The sequence below is a fragment of the Pleurodeles waltl genome, chromosome 6, assembly GCF_031143425.1.
Source record: "Pleurodeles waltl isolate 20211129_DDA chromosome 6, aPleWal1.hap1.20221129, whole genome shotgun sequence".
Classification (NCBI taxonomy): domain Eukaryota; kingdom Metazoa; phylum Chordata; class Amphibia; order Caudata; family Salamandridae; genus Pleurodeles; species Pleurodeles waltl.
The window spans coordinates 84,963,796-84,981,458 of NC_090445.1; the positions used below are offsets into that span (position 1 = coordinate 84,963,796).

The following is a 17,663-nucleotide window of genomic DNA, read 5'->3' on the forward strand; positions in this document are numbered from 1 at the left end:
CCTGGGGAGGTGGCGGTTTCCAGGGCAGCAGGGTGCCGCAGGCCCCCCGCTTATTAAAAAAATGAAAGCTCCGGGGAGTTAGTGGTCCGCCGAGCTGTGGCCCCCACACTAAATTTTGAATGCCCCGGTGCCTATTAAAAAACAAGCGGGAAGTCCACAATTGTTTTTCAAAAACATTTTTGCCACAAATTTGCGAATATCGCGAACTCGCACCAAACAAAATAATTTTAAACATTTTTTTTAATCTGGAGGGGTCCCTCTGGGAACCCCCCACCAGTGCTAAGGGGTCAGGGTGTCTCTACCCTGGCCCCTTTTATTTTATTGTTACTTTTGTTACAAGCTGAGTCCCAAGATGGCTGCCAATGCTTCCCGGTTTGAAGTGTTGGCAGCCAATCAGGGCTGTGCCTTTCCCTGCATGAGCTCGTCTTTGTTCGCGAACACTTCGTGGCCAGAGATATACAAATTTTAATTTCTCTACATTTCTCTAAAGACTACTGAGCAGATTCACATCACATAAGCAAAAGCGTAATCTGCATACCAACAGCTAGCTTTCTGACAAATTTGGTGTAATTCCATCCAGTGGTTCGGCCAGTACTCGTTCTACAGAATCCGATGAAAATTCTTATGGGAAACGCGACCTTTCTTGAGTCCCCTGTTTCTTGGCCCTCGCTTGACGGATCACCCCAAAACTTTCCATGCGCAACAAGAATCATCGCAACACTTTTTGGGTAAAATTTTGTGAAGATTCGTCAAATGGTGCCAAAGATATAGGCAAGTCAAAAAACGCTTTTCCTTTGGAAACATGGTCCTAACAACCTACTGGCGAATGAGTGAACGGCTTTCTTGGAATTCTGCTTTTGTAGCTATATATATATATATAGTGTTCTTTTGAAATTAACTAAAAGATGAATACTCAGCAACGATAATAAATGGATTTACAAACATACAGTGACCGTTGAAATTTAAGTAATAAAAGAACACGACTCCGCACTGATTAATATGAAATGAGTATATTTAATGAATGCGTGTTTCAGAAAGCGTTAAAAAGATCTTGTGACTTTAAGGCCACAGGATATAAGGGTGGCCCAGTTTACCACATGGTTGTTTTTGAAATCTGATCAATTGAGCACCTATGATTAAGGCTTGCATGGAAGCCGAAACGCGTCAGGAAAGGAGAGAACACTTGATTTTCATGTCGGAAATTGATGAATAAAGTGCCTCTTAATGCTGTAAATTTGGCGAAACGGCGCAACTCTTTTATTGGAGTATGTTGTTTATATATATATATATATATATACATATATATATATATATATACACACACAGCTACAAAAGCAAAATTCCAAGAAATCCTTTCACTCAGGATTCCTCTGCAACAGTTTTCCTTTATTAACACCACTCTAAGCAATGCGTTTCGGCTAACAAGCCTTGCTCACGCTTGCATGTTCTTACTATAAGCCCTATTTAAAATTTAAAATCCAGATAGTCGAAATGAACAAAGGATTACACATTCAAAAAGACTGCTCAGCCGGGGAGAGAATAGAGAATAAATCGACCATTTTGATAGGGTGAAAACATATGTAGGTCATAATCAACATCAAAGAATAGCCTGCATATTACCTAACATCTTGTATAAATCTAATGGAACAAATGCCATTATATCTTAAATTTAATTTAGAGAGACATTTAATAATAGAAATATTAATTTATGACATATAACAAACATGAAATATCATCCCTCCGTCAGTTATATCGGAGAAACTCAGAATCAAATGCATAGCTGTCACTTCAGAATTGCATAAAAGGCATGAACAAAACACTTCTTATATTCAGTAACATAATCTACCTCATCCCTGCATCTCTAATATTACACATGTATCAGGCTTCTCATCCCACAGTAATTAATTCATTCAGCCCAAGTGGGCAATCAGTTCAGAAGACCCTAAAATCATGTTGCAACATCCCAAATTGTCCATTCAACAAACTTAATCCCACTATACAATGTATCAATATACCCAAAATGAAGCACAAAGATATGACATTAAATATATAGAAAATTTTTAATGAATGTGAATTTCAAACCAGGAGCTCAGTTGATAAATCTGGAAGAGATGTGTAAGGTGCCTCAACTGAGGCGTTCTCTCTATGCCGCATAGTCAAGAGAGTCCCTTCCACTCCTCCTATAAGAGAACAAGTAACAAAATAAATAAAGGGAGATTAAAACCATCCTGTGAATATAAAAATCAAACATTTTAAGAACATAAGCTCATAGGAAATCAAAAGGCATTGATATAAAAAATCTAAATCTTTCACAAATCTGAACCCAGTTACCCCATATGTACAAACAATTACTCAGTCAAATTTAGGCCTCTTGGGTCTTTGGTATCCAAATCAATGATATTCCATGATTCTTTTTTGTGTAATCATAAGATTCTGTCCCTTTTGTTTCACTATCTATCCGGTACACAAAAGGGAACTTGAGCACATTCGAGCCATTACTAACAAAGATCAACAATACCCCATCGCTAGACATTTAGAACACTTTCATTTCAGTAATTGGTGAGGTCTGAGATATTATGCCATAGAAGGAATTGACCAACACCACAGAGGTGGGGACAGAATCTTACAACAGCTTTCCTTTGTACTCATTTTTCATTCATAAGATAAATACCTTACAAATTGATGCTTGGCCAATAAAAATCAGTACAAGCTGCAGCAGTGTTGGTAACTTTAGGAATTTCGTGTTTTTGGACACCCAACAAAGACTGTATAGCGCTGCAGGGACGTAATAGTGTATTACTTTTGTAGATCCGCTTTTGGGGCAGAAAATTATAAATTAAATCATGGCCACCTATTTCTTTTTTTTATATATATGCTTTCATTATTTTTTGACTTCAATTAATAATTTATTTTGGAAAACCACAAGTGATCTACACCAGTGACCCCTTGGCTTAATTCATAATGTTGTCTAGTTCTCAGAAATGTACAGGTTACCCATAGCTTTCACAATTCTTTCCTCCACAAACAGCAAGTAGATAGAAACGGCTAAATAGGTAATGTTGACTACCACTTAGAACAATGAAAAAATATGGTAAAAAGTTATTTTTTTCTTTTTATATCTGTGTCTGTTCCGGAAAGCTGTGAACTTGGAATCCTTAGACCAGCAAACCTTTTGTTAATGCCATATTTAGAAAGAAACAAACATACACACTTTCATGCACAACGCATGTGTAACCTTTCCCACAGAAAACCAACATTATATTTGTTTTTGGATATTTATTGGTGCCAAAGAAAACCACAAATCCTGGGTGCCTTTGGAATTCCCAATGTGTGGGAAAAAAAATCACACAAATTTTGCCAGTATATATTTTGTGGAACAAACATTATGAAGGCTAAGTGCGACCTGCCCCAAATATGAAATAAGAGCTCAGCACTGGTGGGGAAACAGTCAAGGATTTCATGATGCTCATTCATCCTGGCTACCTGCCTTCTACTCTCAGGCTGTGCCACTCTGACAAGTAGTGTTTGTGGTACCGCCATTATTAATCAACTAAGTTGTAACCAAAGCCTTCTGCGGCTCTTACCATGCATATCTAAATACACACCATTCCCCTTTCCCATTTGAGAGTGTGAGCCCTAGACACCTTCCCATCTTCTATCGACGGTTGTGATCCTCAACCTGCTTACCTTGTTTCAGATGCTCCATGCCATGTGGCCCTCTTCTCTTTTTCTGTTATGCTTGTTTTAGCTGCTTCTGTTCATGCAGGCTATGGTTCAGTGCATCAGTTTCAAGCCATGCACTTCAGAGCACTAGCTGTTAAGAGCAGCTGATCCTCCTTCGATCTGCATATCCTCCCTGACGATCACGCATCCAGCCACTGCAGACCTGCACTCTGTGTTGCACCATCACAAGGATATCTCTGAAGACCCGTCACTTACTTATGCTCATCAGTGTTCAGTTGGGAAGAGAGGAACATATACAATTGCACATCTAGCCCCCATCCAGGAAGTTGTGTTTCACATTCATGAACCAAAGGCTTACAGTGAAGCAATGGTACATGTACTTCAGAGATACAATTGACCCGGTCGGTCAACTTTGACTCTGGTGTGGTGATTTTAGTCTGCTGTTGCATCATGGGATTAAGATTGTCCTTCGTTTTGGGCACAGTTACTTTGTTCCAAGAAGAAGCTGAGGATGCTGTCTTTTCTTTGCATTTTCCAGAGACTTGGGGACCAATCTGGAGCTTGGTAGAGAGAAAAGGTAATTAGGCCTTTAACGGTAGATGTTTCTTACAGTATTACAGGCTTCCGATATGTATGTTGTTTCATGTATTCTCATAGATTACCATAAGTGCGTCTGGTTTGATTATACACTCTGACAAACCTCGGGCGTAAAATATTTTCATTGTAATGATTTTTGTTAGGCCAGGCGTCTCCATTCTTTTCTGTAGTAAGTGCTACTTGTATTCAGTTAATATCATCCTATTGTACAGTGACCACATCAGACATGATTACATTAGTGGCCCTTATATGCAAGGATACTTGCAGTGGTCACCTCAGTGGATCAGTCAGGATTGTCAGCAGTAATGTAGAACAACTATTTGCAAAGCAATTAGGTCTTGCCTGAGCAACTGCTATTGTCTATGCCAATGTGGTTTAGCCATGTTGTACACCAGTGTGGCTGCTGTACAGGAGGGATAAAAGTTAGTGAAGTATTGGAGAGTGGTGTGGAGTGTCGCATAGTGGAATGGCAAAGAGTGGGGTAGAGTGTTGTAGAGTGGAGTGGCATAGAGGGTTGTACATATTGGAGTGGCACAGAGTGGAGTTGCGTAGCATGGCTTAAAGTGGAATAGAGTAGAGTGAACTGGTGTAGAATACATTGGAGTAGAGTGTTGCAGAGTAAAGTGGTGTAGAGTGTAGTGGTGTAGAGTGCAGCGGCATATAATTCATTGGTGTATGATAGAAGATTGTAGAATGCAGCAGCATAGAGTGCATCATGAACTGCAGAGTGGCCTAGAGTGCATTGCTGTAGAGTGGTGCATAGTAGAGTGCAATGGCATGCAGCGCAGTGACGTAGAGTGGAGTACTGCAGAGTGAAGCAACATAAAGTGGAATAATACAGAGTAGAGTAGGATAGAGTGCAGTGGTGTAAAGTGCAGTGCCAAAGAATTCAGTAGTACAGAGTAGAGTGGCGTAGAGTTCAGTGGCGCAGAGTGCAGTGTTGCACAGTAGAAGATTGTAGAGTGCAGTGGCGTTGAGTGCAGTGGCATAGAGTAGAGTGGAGTAGAACAGTGCAGAGTAGAGTGCAGTGGTGTAGAGTGCAGTGGCATAGAGTAGAGTGACATAGAGTAGAGTGGTGCAGAGGAAAGTAGAGTGCAATAGCTTAGGGGTAATAGTGGAGTAGAGTGGTGTGTCGTAGAGTAGAGTGGACTGGTGTAGAGTGCATTGGCATAGAGTGTTGCAGACTATAGTGGTGCACAGTGCAGCAAAAAATATTTCATCCGCGTACAATGTATTGGGATAATACAAGAGAGATCACAGCACACAGTATACAGTAGTAAAAAATCAACAAGATTAAGATATTTTGTCGTTGTATGAAATGGTCAAACAGATAAGAGTTAGAGTCTTGTCTTCAGAGAAAAGTTCATTTATTCGGAACGAAGTAACGTTCAGTGAGACAGAAACCGTTTTTCCAAAAACAGCCAAGCAGCCAACACGTGTTTCGTCACACCAGTGACTTTTTCAAGGCTGTAAATAAACATATATATGTATACCTAATATAAGTATAGTAATTCAGTACAGAACGCAATATAAAGTGTGGCTTGATAGTGACATTATATACAGAGAACAGATGCGTGAAAAGTGACAAAATTAAAGGCACTGTAAAAGAAGCAAAACCTTCAACCGTAGGGGACATGGCTTCAGCGTGCACCAGATTATTACTGGAAAAATGTTACAGGGCACCCAAGTCAAAAAGATAGTCCAAAAGAAACAAACGAAGAAAAAGAAAAAAAAAAAAAAAAAAAAAAAAACAGCCCAGGTGACCTAAAAGAATTGAGAAGAGAGTATAGTGAAGACAATTATCCAAATGGAGGTAGTCACAACAACTTTTACTGTAGTGGTGAAAACCCAGCAAACCAAGAGGTGTAGTGATGAGAAAATGTTAAAAAGTATATGTGTACATCTCTAATCATACCCGAGAGTTTGCGGAAAGAGTTTTGCGAGCAAAAAGTCCACTGCGTCTTAGAAGCTTTATGAAGTCCAAATAATACTTAGTTTTCTAAAAGGGGGAAAAATTATATAATGAGAAAAAACAAATGGGAAAAAGTAAAAATATATGCTTTCGGTGAGAAATATTGTGATGAGCTCAAAGTGTTAGTTTGAGTGGAAGATAAATAGGAAAAAGATACCTTTAAGTAGTTTTTTTCCAACGCCGAAAATAGGCGATTCAAGGGAAACGAGGGAAATGATCCATCTATGGTAAGGGACCCTGGTAAGTCCGCATGTGATTTTCTATAGGTAGATAAAAGATAACAAATGCACGAGTAATTACGGGGGAAGAGAAGGAAATTCCATGTAAGCTGAATGGAAATATGAGGCACCGGGCTTGTACCTCTAACGTTAAGCCTTACTTTAAAAAAAGGGGGGGAAGAATGATGAGAAGGTAATTCACCATTCAGTCGGTATACTCTGGGTAAATGTCCAGGTTGTGTAAAGAAACTGGTTATGATATCCCAGTGTGAATTAATCGTGATTTAAAAAAGGTAATGTTTTTAAACTTTGGAAAGGCAGTGATAGTGACATGGGTGGTAGTTGTCAGAAGATGTTAATGCTGTCCGTAATTTCACAAGGGTGTGCGGACACTTATCGTAACTATTCAATAGGACAGAGTCATATAGTCGGCAAATAGCTGCTACACGAAGACACTCTAACAAATAGACTATAAAATTGCCTACAAAGAGGTACTGGGGTTGGAACAGACCGGGGTTCAGATTCCCCGTAGGACAAATGTAAATGTCGAGTTCAGTAGAAAACGGGGGGCCAATTAACCGTAATGCACATATTAATGTCCGGCCGGATGCCTCGAACATGCGCACACAGGTGTAACGAGGTAACCAAACTAAAGCCGGCAGGATTAGAATAGTTACGAGTTCTGACTTACCAATGGTTGAGAAAGGGGCAGCCGCCCAGTCCGTGTGCCGGTGTTGTGATCTCTGAAGCGAGATCAAACGTAGTGAGTATGTTGAAGTCTCGTGTGAATTAACACGTGACTCACAGCATCAGCGCAATGAAAAGGGGACTACAACCATCAGCGCAATGAAAAAGGACTCCGTAGGCAAACTCAAACGACGGGATGTATAAAACATATTTAAGAATGAAACCATATTATTTTTGTATAATAATTATTATACAAAAATACTAAGGTGTAGAACATGGGTAAACTTAGTTGAACATGCAAGTATAATAGTAAAATGAAAATTGTAATATAAGACAGAATAACAGAAAAAAGGGGGGGGGGCCGTGACCCACAAACTGAGGTGTAGAACACGGGTAAAATTAGTTGAACATGCAAGTGTAATAGTCAAATGAAAATTGTAATATAAGGCAGAATGACAGAAAAAGGGGGGGCCAGTGACCCAAAAAGGAAAAGGCCATTAGTCCTAAGATTCACCAGGTTTCTTACAGAGAAATGAAAAATATCTTTGAACAAAGGTTAACATTGGCGTAACATATCCACAGGTAGCAACAATGATATTTATACATGTAAAACAGGTCAGGTTGGTAACAAACATCAGTGGTGATTGCTGTTTTATTTCAGAAAAACACAGAATTCCCTGTCCACATTAAGACCCATCTCTACCGCCCTAAGTTTCAGTATCCATTTCGCTTCACTTTTTCGTAGGTCCAGTGTCCTATTTCCATACCTAGGTGCAGTAGCGACATGTGTGATACCATGGAATCTGATGTTATGGATGTCATCCTCTCCATGTTGTTGATTGAAATGTGTGGCAAGAGGGTACAACTGATTCTGATTTCTGATGGCCCTAATGTGTTCCTGTATGCGTTCCTTCAGAGGGCGGATTGTACTGCCCACGTATATTAGACCACAGACACATATTATGCAGTACACTGTGTATTTGGTGTTGCAATTAATGAATTGTCTGATATGGTAAATGACCCCAGTATTGTAGGAGAAAGTTATGGTTTTGTTGAGGGCCAATGTGCACGAGATGCAGCAGCCACATTTGTAAAAACCCGCTGGTGCATTGGGGAGCCAGGTACTCCGGGCTGGGTTAGTAGGTGAAGTCAGAAAGCTAGGACATAAATGATTTCTCAGAGTTTTCCCCCGACTATGTACAAGTGATGGAGTCTTATGGATTGCGGAGGTTAGTTTGTCGTCCAAAAGTAGCAGATGCCAGTGTTTTTTTAAAATCCGATAGACAAATATACTGGCAGGGCTGAACTTGGTAATAAAAGGGATAGCCTTCCTCTTGGTCGTATTGTTTTTCTTTTTATTCTGGCCTCTGATAAGCAATTGGTTCCGTGGTATGGTAGTAATCCGTTTGCTAGCCTTAACAATAAGGTCTTTAGAGTAACCCCTGGCCAGGAACCGTTGTTTAAGGTCTTCTAACTCTTGTATAAAGATAGTGTCATCACTACAATTACGTCGTAAGCGTATCATTTCCCCATAGGGTATGGCCTGGATTTGAGATCTAGGGTGGGCACTGTGTGCATGAAGAATTGAATTACATGCTGTGGGTTTTCTGTAAAGTCGGGATGCTATTTTATTCCCGATAACATAGAGAGACAGGTCCAGGAATTCAATCTGTAGTTTGTCGCTCTTGTGAGTAAACTGTAGATTGAAATCATTGGTATTAAGGTGTTCAAGGAGTAGTGTAAGGTTAACAGTATCTCCTGTCCAAATGGCCAAGATATCGTCAATGTACCTTCCCCAAAAAAGAATATGTGAAGTGATGTAAGCGGGACATTGGGTCCAAAGATGTTGTTTTTCGAATTGCCCCATATATAAGTTTGCAAAAGAGGGCGAGAATTTGGCACCCATGGCCACTCCCTGACATTGTTGGTACCATTGTCCATTGTGTAAAAAACATTGTTTTCAAGTACCAGTCGGGTGAGGTCCAAGAGCATTTGGGTGTGTTCAAACAGAGTCGCGTCTCGATCGGCAAGTGCCAGAGAAAGCATGTGTAAGCCTTTTTCTAGGGGAATAGAAGTATAAAGAGAACTAACGTCCAGTGTCACAAAGACACATTCGTCTGTCCAGACTAGGTCCTCTAGCTGACAGAGTAGGTCCCTGGAATCTTGGATATAAAATGGTAGATTATGTACTAAAGGCTGTAAAAAAGAATCAATGTATTCCGAGATCTGCTCTGTAGGGGAACCTATGCCAGAGATAATGGGCCGGCCTGCAGGAAAGGGTCCTGGTTTGTGTACTTTCGGCAAAATGTAAATGCACGGGGCCCGTGGTGTGTTGTTAAACATGAATTTGTATTCCTGTTCTGTGATGAGACATAGGTTTTTCCAGTGTGTCAATTTGTCCTGAATTAGTCTTCCAGTTTTATTGAGGGGATTTTCAGGTAAGTGTTTGTAGGCTTTTATGTCATTAAGTTGTCTATCAATTTCAGACAGGTAATCCATTTTGTTCATGACCACTATATTGCCCCCTTTGTCGGCTTCTTTGATAACCTACAACATAGATGTTTTCTATAAGGCTGTCAATATGGACCTATGTGAATTAGAGGACAAATTTAGACTTCAGAATCACAAATCCAAACAAAATCTTACACATACCGAATTTCTGGCATTACGACATTTGGCGTCATGTGCAGAAATTGTTATCAAAGAAGCCGACAAAGGGGGCAATATAGTGGTCATGAACAAAATGGATTACCTGTCTGAAATTGATAGACAACTTAATGACATAAAAGCCTACAAACACTTACCTGAAAATCCCCTCAATAAAACTGGAAGACTAATTCAGGACAAATTGACACACTGGAAAAACCTATGTCTCATCACAGAACAGGAATACAAATTCATGTTTAACAACACACCACGGGGCCCCGTGCATTTACATTTTGCCGAAAGTACACAAACCAGGACCCTTTCCTGCAGGCCGGCCCATTATCTCTGGCATAGGTTCCCCTACAGAGCAGATCTCGGAATACATTGATTCTTTTTTACAGCCTTTAGTACATAATCTACCATCTTATATCCAAGATTCCAGGGACCTACTCTGTCAGCTAGAGGACCTAGTCTGGACAGACGAATGTGTCTTTGTGACACTGGACGTTAGTTCTCTTTATACTTCTATTCCCCTAGAAAAAGGCTTACACATGCTTTCTCTGGCACTTGCCGATCGAGACGCGACTCTGTTTGAACACACCCAAATGCTCTTGGACCTCACCCGACTGGTACTTGAAAACAATGTTTTTTTACACAATGGACAATGGTACCAACAATGTCAGGGAGTGGCCATGGGTGCCAAATTCTCGCCCTCTTTTGCAAACTTATATATGGGGCAATTCGAAAAACAACATCTTTGGACCCAATGTCCCGCTTACATCACTTCACATATTCTTTTTTGGGGAAGGTACATTGACGATATCTTGGCCATTTGGACAGGAGATACTGTTAACCTTACACTACTCCTTGAACACCTTAATACCAATGATTTCAATCTACAGTTTACTCACAAGAGCGACAAACTACAGATTGAATTCCTGGACCTGTCTCTCTATGTTACCGGGAATAAAATAGCATCCCGACTTTACAGAAAACCCACAGCATGTAATTCAATTCTTCATGCACACAGTGCCCACCCTAGATCTCAAATCCAGGCCATACCCTATGGGGAAATGATACGCTTACGACGTAATTGTAGTGATGACACTATCTTTATACAAGAGTTAGAAGACCTTAAACAACGGTTCCTGGCCAGGGGTTACTCTAAAGACCTTATTGTTAAGGCTAGCAAACGGATTACTACCATACCACGGAACCAATTGCTTATCAGAGGCCAGAATAAAAAGAAAAACAATACGACCAAGAGGAAGGCTATCCCTTTTATTACCAAGTTCAGCCCTGCCAGTATATTTGTCTATCGGATTTTAAAAAAACACTGGCATCTGCTACTTTTGGACGACAAACTAACCTCCGCAATCCATAAGACTCTATCACTTGTACATAGTCGGGGGAAAACTCTGAGAAATCATTTATGTCCTAGCTTTCTGACTTCACCTACTAACCCAGCCCGGAGTACCTGGCTCCCCAATGCACCAGCGGGTTTTTACAAATGTGGCTGCTGCATCTCGTGCACATTGGCCCTCAACAAAACCATAACTTTCTCCTACAATACTGGGGTCATTTACCATATCAGACAATTCATTAATTGCAACACCAAATACACAGTGTACTGCATAATATGTGTCTGTGGTCTAATATACGTGGGCAGTACAATCCGCCCTCTGAAGGAACGCATACAGGAACACATTAGGGCCATCAGAAATCAGAATCAGTTGTACCCTCTTGCCACACATTTCAATCAACAACATGGAGAGGATGACATCCGTAACATCAGATTCCATGGTATCACACATGTCGCTACTGCACCTAGGTATGGAAATAGGACACTGGACCTACGAAAAAGTGAAGCGAAATGGATACTGAAACTTAGGGCGGTAGAGATGGGTCTTAATGTGGACAGGGAATTATGTGTTTTTCTGAAATAAAACAGTAATCACCACTGATGTTTGTTACCAACCTGACCTGTTTTACATGTATAAATATCATTGTTGCTACCTGTGGATATGTTACGCCAATGTTAACCTTTGTTCAAAGATATTTTTCATTTCTCTGTAAGAAACCTGGTGAATCTTAGGACTAATGGCCTTTTCCTTTTTGGGTCACTGGCCCCCCCTTTTTCTGTCATTCTGCCTTATATTACAATTTTCATTTGACTATTACACTTGCATGTTCAACTAATTTTACCCGTGTTCTACACCTCAGTTTGTGGGTCACGGGCCCCCCCCCTTTTTTCTGTTATTCTGTCTTATATTACAATTTTCATTTTACTATTATACTTGCATGTTCAACTAAGTTTACCCATGTTCTACACCTTAGTATTTTTGTATAATAATTATTATACAAAAATAATATGGTTTCATTCTTAAATATGTTTTATACATCCCGTCGTTTGAGTTTGCCTACGGAGTCCTTTTTCATTGCGCTGATGGTTGTAGTCCCCTTTTCATTGCGCTGATGCTGTGAGTCACGTGTTAATTCACACGAGACTTCAACATACTCACTACGTTTGATCTCGCTTCAGAGATCACAACACCGGCACACGGACTGGGCGGCTGCCCCTTTCTCAACCATTGGTAAGTCAGAACTCGTAACTATTCTAATCCTGCCGGCTTTAGTTTGGTTACCTCGTTACGCCGGTGTGCGCATGTTCGAGGCATCCGGCCGGACATTAATATGTGCATTACGGTTAATTGGCCCCCCGTTTTCTACTGAACTCGACATTTACATTTGTCCTACGGGGAATCTGAACCCCGGTCTGTTCCAACCCCAGTACCTCTTTGTAGGCAATTTTATAGTCTATTTGTTAGAGTGTCTTCGTGTAGCAGCTATTTGCCGACTATATGACTCTGTCCTATTGAATAGTTACGATAAGTGTCCGCACACCCTTGTGAAATTACGGACAGCATTAACATCTTCTGACAACTACCACCCATGTCACTATCACTGCCTTTCCAAAGTTTAAAAACATTACCTTTTTTAAATCACGATTAATTCACACTGGGATATCATAACCAGTTTCTTTACACAACCTGGACATTTACCCAGAGTATACCGACTGAATGGTGAATTACCTTCTCATCATTCTTCCCCCCCTTTTTTTAAAGTAAGGCTTAACGTTGGAGGTACAAGCCCGGTGCCTCATATTTCCATTCAGCTTACATGGAATTTCCTTCTCTTTCCCCGTTTTTACTCGTGCATTTGTTATCTTTTATCTACCTATAGAAAATCACATGCGGACTTACCAGGGTCCCTTACCATAGATGGATCATTTCCCTCGTTTCCCTTGAATCACCTATTTTCGGCGTTGGAAAAAACTACTTAAAGGTATCTTTTTCCTATTTATCTTCCACTCAAACTAACACTTTGAGCTCATCACAATATTTCTCACCGAAAGCATATATTTTTACTTTTTCCCATTTGTTTTTTCTCATTATATAATTTTTCCCCCTTTTAGAAAACTAAGGGCCTGATTCTAACTTTGGAGGACGGTGTTAAACCGTCCCAAAAGTGGCGGATATACCACCTACCGTATTACGAGTCCATTATATCCTATGGAACTCGTAATACGGTAGGTGGTATATCCGCCACTTTTGGGACGGTTTAACACCGTCCTCCAAAGTTAGAATCAGGCCCTAAGTATTATTTGGACTTCATAAAGCTTCTAAGACGCAGTGGACTTTTTGCTCGCAAAACTCTTTCCGCAAACTCTCGGGTATGATTAGAGATGTACACATATACTTTTTAACATTTTCTCATCACTACACCTCTTGGTTTGCTGGGTTTTCACCACTACAGTAAAAGTTGTTGTGACTACCTCCATTTGGATAATTGTCTTCACTATACTCTCTTCTCGATTCTTTTAGGTCACCTGGGCTGTTTTTTTTTTTTTTTTTTTTTTTTTTTTCTTCGTTTGTTTCTTTTGGACTATCTTTTTGACTTGGGTGCCCTGTAACATTTTTCCAGTAATAATCTGGTGTACGCTGAAGCCATGTCCCCTACGGTTCAAGGTTTTGCTTCTTTTACAGTGCCTTTAATTTTGTCACTTTTCACGCATCTGTTCTCTGTATATAATGTCACTATCAAGCCACACTTTATATTGCGTTCTGTACTGAATTACTATACTTATATTAGGTATACATATATATGTTTATTTACAGCCTTGAAAAAGTCACTGGTGTGACGAAACACGTGTTGGCTGCTTGGCTGTTTTTGGAAAAACGGTTTCTGTCTCACTGAACGTTACTTCGTTCCGAATGAATGAACTTTTCTCTGAAGACAAGACTCTAACTCTTATCTGTTTGACCATTTCATACAACGACAAAATATCTTAATCTTGTTGATTTTTTACTACTGTATACTGTGTGCTGTGATCTCTCTTGTATTATATTAATTGTGTACCAACCCTACACAGTATTGTTGCCTAAGGGTAGTAGGGCATATGATCACTTGCACCACACCCTACTTTCAAGACTTATAACTCATATGTACGCTCGCCATGAGTGCGGCCGCTTTGCACCCTGACTACCCATTATAGTGATTATACAATGTATTGGGGCAGAGTAGAGTAGCATAGTATAGAGTGGCGTAGAGCTGTGCAGACTAGATTGGCTTAGAGTGCAATGGCATACAGTGGTGTAGAGTGGAGTGGCGTAGAGGGCAGTGGCGTAAAGTGAAGTGCTGCACAGTGCAGCGGCATAGAGTGCACTAATGCAAAGTACATGTGGCCTAAAGTTCAGTAGTGGACAGTGCAGTGTTGCACAGTAGAGTGTCATAGGTCACAGTGACATAGAGTGCATTAGCGTAGACTACAGTGGTTCAGAGTAGAGTACAGTGGCATGAGTGTAATGGTGAAAGTGGCATAGAGCGCAGTGGAGTAGAGTAGATTGTTTCACAGTAGAGTGAAGGAGTTTGGAGTGAAGCAGAATAGAGTGAAGTGGCATAGAGTGGAGTGGTGCAGGGCAGAGCGCAGTGGCATATAGTAAAATGGCATAGAGTAATGCTGTAAATTGGTGTAGAGTGCTGTGGCATAGACTGTAGTTGTGCAGAGCAGATCAGAGTGGTGTACAGTGTACTGGCATAGAATGCAGTGGTGTAGAGTGAAGTGTTGCAGAAGAGGGCAGGGTGAACTGACTTAGAATGGAGCTGTGCATAGTAGAGTCGAGTGGCCGAGATTGGAATGGTGTAGAGTGCAGTGGTAAAGAGTGCAGTTGTATAGAGAACAATGGCGCACAATACATCAGCATACAGATGAGTGGTGCAGAGTACAGATAAGTAGAGTGAAGTGGCACAGAGTGGAGTAGAGTGCAGTGGTGCAGAATCCAGTGGCGCGGTATAGCGTGGAGTGGCATAGATTGGAATATACATTGTGTGGTAGCACACTTCCATTACAGACAACACATCGTCAATTGAAATCCCCATTACATTTGCAGACGTACAGTTTCACTCATAAAAGTATGCAGCACACAAGCGGCAATGTGTGGAATAGTATATTGATTTGTTTTGACCATTTAAAAAAACTTGTTTCCACAACAATTTAGAATGACCAAAAATATGCTTCATTTGGGCTTTTCTCATTCTGAAATATCTGCATAGATAATTTACAGACATTTAAATTGTGTTATGACATCATGCAGCCTTCCTCAGCACTCTCCAGGAGCCAGCATGATTGTCACATAAATCCTCTCTCTTTGAAGTCAGAGAAAGAAAAGTAAACACCAAGGGGCCTATTTACGAGAATGTCACACAGTGCAGCAGGTCACATTGCTGTGCTGCACTGCATGACAGGAAAAGGGCTTGAATGCACCATTTTAAAGCAATACAGAGCATTCTTGCCTTTTCCCCTGCGCTGGTGTCCTTATGGCAGCCTATCACCAATGAAGGCACCCTTGTACCATGATGCAAGGCTGCCTGCATTGAATGTAGGATTGTTTTATTCAGGAAGGGGCACCTTCCTGCACAAAACAATCCTCAGAGGCATATTCTCATTTCGCAGCACACATAGAAAGAGCAAGTAACGAGGAGAAATAAAGATATTTCACCTAGTTACGCCTCACCTGAGAAGACGTATATTTTTTGGCACATTCCCAGATCAACCATGGGTGTTGCGTGGGAAATGTCCCAGGAAAGAGTAGGGCAATGCAGTGATTTGTGATGCATTGTCTTGCTCCAGATTCATAGAGCCACGCAAATTGGCCTTGTGTGGCTTCATAAATCAAATCTAATGTTTGCATCGCTCTTCCACCACATTGTGTGGTGCAAGAGTGACGCAAACCACCTCATAATAGGCCTCCAAGCTCCCTGTAAGAGAGAGCCTGACATTTGACCATCTTTGAATGAACAGCAAATGTGACAAGATAAGAAGGCCTTTAAAGGCCTGTTTCACGAAACTGCACACTGGTGGACAAATACAGCCTAAAAAAAATAAAGCCAGCAAATACAAAGCAAACAAATGTGAGTTAGAGCCCACAAGGCCAGTGGTAAACAATGGGCGGAATGCATTACCAGAGAAGCTTCAGAATGTCCTCAAGATGTTGTTAGCAAACCAGACAGCTGCACTGTCTGGTAGGCTTCCTCCTAAAAAGGCTTTGCCCGTTTTGAATGCTGTTACAGGAGTAGCACATAACAGCCTGCTAAGAGAAATGCCATGGCTAGAGATTGTCTTTTATTGCCTGGGTCTTCCTTGACCCAGCCCAGTAGGCCAAGTAATGGAGATGTGACCAGAGTTTAGTTAAGCATCACCTTTGGTACCGCAAAAACGTCTGACCAGTATTTCATGATATTCAAGCATTGCCAGGGAAGGTGCATGACGTTGGCCCTGTTGCCCCCACAAGTGGAGCACTTATCTTCCTTCCTAAGCCCCTGTGGTTTACAAGATGGTGTGTGATAACTAGCTTAACAGCATATACTATTAAATGATATGGAATGTGGTCTTAGTCTGCGCTCAGCAAAAGAGCCATTGATCCTCGTTGATTTTTTCACCTATCACCCTGTGTTAGGAGGAAGAAGTGGACTTACCCATCATGCTAACATCTTGATATATCAGTGAAACCCACATGACCACCCTACTGTGTCTGGATGATTTGTGTGACTATGTTTAATGGCTCAAGTTCATTGGGATGCCAAACTGTGTGTGGCTTTTATGTGTGGAACATCCTAAAGTATAAACAATAGGTCCAAGATGCAGATTTTGCTTATGTCTTGGAGGTCTTGCAAGGATATGTACTTCTCATTACAATAAAAGTTGTAGGATACAAATTCGCCCTATTGCCCAATAGCTTTACGTTCAAAGGTGCCTTTGCTCAACTGGTGAATTCCTGTTGGGGATAAGGGGTGGGTCCCTATCGCTGTGAGGTTGGGCCACTATAATAAGGAAATATACCTCAAGGAACATTTTGTTTAAAAGATTATTCAAATGAAGGTCAAATCAATCAATTGATCTACCAAGTGATCATTAATCATATATTATTGTTTTTACAAAAATATCACATTATGAGGGTCATTCTGACCCTGGCGGCCGGTGGCCGCCAGGGCCACCGACCACGGGAGCACCGCCAACAGGCTGGAGGTGCTCCAACGAGCATTCTGACTGCGGCGGTTCAGCCGCGGTCAGAAGCGGAAAGTCAGCGGTCTCCTGCTGACTTTCCGCTGCTCGTGTGAATCCTCCATGGCTGCGGAGCGCGCTCCGCAGCCATGAGGATTCTGACCCCCCCTACCGCCATCCTGTTCATGGCGGGAAAGCCGCCATGAACAGGATGGCGGTAGGGGGGGTCGCGGGGCCCCTGGGGGCCCCGCAAAGTATTTCAGTGTCTGCCTTGCAGACACTGAAATACGCGACGGGT

General features: G+C 41.2%; 1 protein-coding gene and 1 long non-coding RNA gene across 5 annotated transcripts in view; one reads left to right on the top strand and one right to left on the bottom strand.

Moving 5' to 3' along the window:
• Window positions 1-17,663, top strand: part of LOC138299253 (erythroid membrane-associated protein-like) — a 347,615-nt gene that overhangs the window by 253,684 nt on the left and 76,268 nt on the right. The window lies entirely within an intron of this gene.
• The window catches only part of LOC138299255 (uncharacterized), a 223,612-nt gene continuing 207,635 nt past the window's right edge, over window positions 1,687-17,663 (bottom strand). The window contains exons 2-3 of the long non-coding RNA XR_011204729.1: window positions 3,688-4,238; window positions 1,687-2,180 (exon numbers count right to left, since the gene is read on the bottom strand). This is a non-coding gene — a long non-coding RNA (uncharacterized lncRNA). The remainder of the gene's footprint in view (window positions 2,181-3,687; window positions 4,239-17,663) is intronic.